Raw genomic sequence first — 2,275 nt, forward strand, 5'->3', positions numbered from 1 at the left:
TTATGTATTATTTATATATTAATATTAACATTTACATTATATTATTTACAGCATAAATAGCCTCATTTCATCATGAAAGATGAGGTTTCTTTCATTCATTTAATTGTAATTTCATTCGTTCTTTTAATTATAATTTTATTTTCATCTTGATAGTCCATTGTATAAATATACTGCAATGTACTTATCCAATCTCTTGCCGATAGGCATCTGAGTGGTTTCTAGGCTTTCGCTGTTACTACCCATGCTGCTGTGAACATCTTTGTACACATAGGCACTAGGATACACATGTGTAAGTTTCCCTAGGACAGAAATTGCTGAAGTACAAATGTTCATATCTTCAACTTTCTTAAATAACAAATTATTTTTCAAAATGATTACCAATATGCTTTCCTCAAGTACATATGAAAACTTATGTTGCTCACAAACAATAAATACCATCTGTAACTCTTCCCAGTCTAGGCTGTTTGTAATGGTATCTGGTTGTGATTTTAATTTGCCTTTCACAGATGACTAATAAAGTTTAATACTTTTTCATATGTTTATTGGCCATTGGGGTCTCCAGTTTTATTAAATATCTGCTCAAGTCATTTCCGATTTTTTTATTTGGTTATTGTTTCCTTAATGATTGTAGGAGTCTTTTATATATTCTAGTAACAGTCCTTTGTTAATTATATATGTGTTGCGAATATCCTGAAACATTCTGGGGCTCAAATTTGTATGCTCTTTACAGTATATTCATATGAAAAATATGCTGGATTTTGATGGGATCAGATTTATCAATCTTTTCATTTAGCGCTCTTTATATCTTCTCTAAGATGTTTTCTTTTACATGAGATTGGGAAGACATTCTCTTTTTTTTATCTTCTAAAAACTATACAACACTGCCTTAACTACTGTAGCTTAAAATTGTTAGTGTTAGTCCTCCAATAATGTTCTTTCTCAAAGTTTTTTGGCCATTCTAGGTCCTTCCATATAAATATTAGAATCGGTTTGTCAATTTCTATCCCCCCACCCCCCAAAAAAAAAACTGATAGGATTTTTCTTTTTTTCCTTCTTTTTATATTAATTTTATTTTCTTTTAAGTTCTGGGGTACATGTGCAAGACGTGCAGGTTTGTTACACAAGTAGACATATGCCATGCTGGTTTGCTACACCTCTCAACCCATCACCTAGGTATTAAGCCCCTATGTATCCTGATGCTCTCCCTTTAAGACAATGAGTCTTAGTTAAGGTGGTTAGTTAAGGTAGACTTGGGTTTCACATAATAAAGAATATTGTAGCTACAGGAAGTAGTAACATCCTTATCACTAGAGATATTCAGAGGCTGAATGACTGAGACCATCATGGTTTCTTGTGAAAGGTTGAGCTGAATGACTTAACATTTCCCAATTCTAAAATGAAAGATCTTTAGATGCTGCAAAATAGATTTGAAAAGTGCACTAAGGGCAAAGTCTCAGTTTTGAAGGAGTATCACTTGCCGTTTTTCTCAGTCCACTACTTCCCTTATCAAGCTTTCAGCCTTTCATGTATCATTCCCTTGCCATCACCTCTCAGAAAATACGACAAAAGCTCTCATCCTCTCCCCAGGTAATACCTGGGTGATGAAATAATCTGTGAAACAAATTCATACGACACAAGTTTATTTAACAAACCTGCACAGGTACCCCTGAACCTAAAATAAAAGTTTGAAAAAATCCTAATATAGTTTGGACATTTTCCCCTCCAAATCTCATGTTGAAATTTGATCCCCAATGTTGGAGGTGGGACCTGGTGGGAGGTGTTTGTGTCATGGGGGTGGATACTTGTGGTGGTGAGTGAAATCTCACTCTATTCGTTCCCTTGAGGTCTGATTGCTAAGAAGAGTCTGGCACCTCCCTCCCCTCTCTTTCCTTCCTTTCTTGCCATGTGATGCCTGCTCCCTCTCCCCTTCCACCATGAGTAGAAATCCTTAAAGTAGATGCTGACACCATGTTGCTGGTACAGCCTGTAGACCATGAACCAAATAAACCTCTTTTTAAAAAAATTATCCAGCCTCAGGTATTCCTTTATAGCAAAGGAAATTGACTAAGACACATGCTCTTATAGATGTATATGTATATAACACATACACATGTGTTAGGACGTTCAGTGAATATAGAGACAGTATCAATCTCAAAAAAGGACCCCACCAAAATTAAGAACAGCAATTCTCAATACTTTCATTAATAACATTTTATAACATGTTATTCATAACAATTAATAACATTATAGACTTTCATGTGGTTTTAGCTTACTC

Source organism: Mandrillus leucophaeus, unplaced genomic scaffold (assembly GCF_000951045.1).
Source record: "Mandrillus leucophaeus isolate KB7577 unplaced genomic scaffold, Mleu.le_1.0 Scaffold5, whole genome shotgun sequence".
NCBI lineage: Eukaryota > Metazoa > Chordata > Mammalia > Primates > Cercopithecidae > Mandrillus > Mandrillus leucophaeus.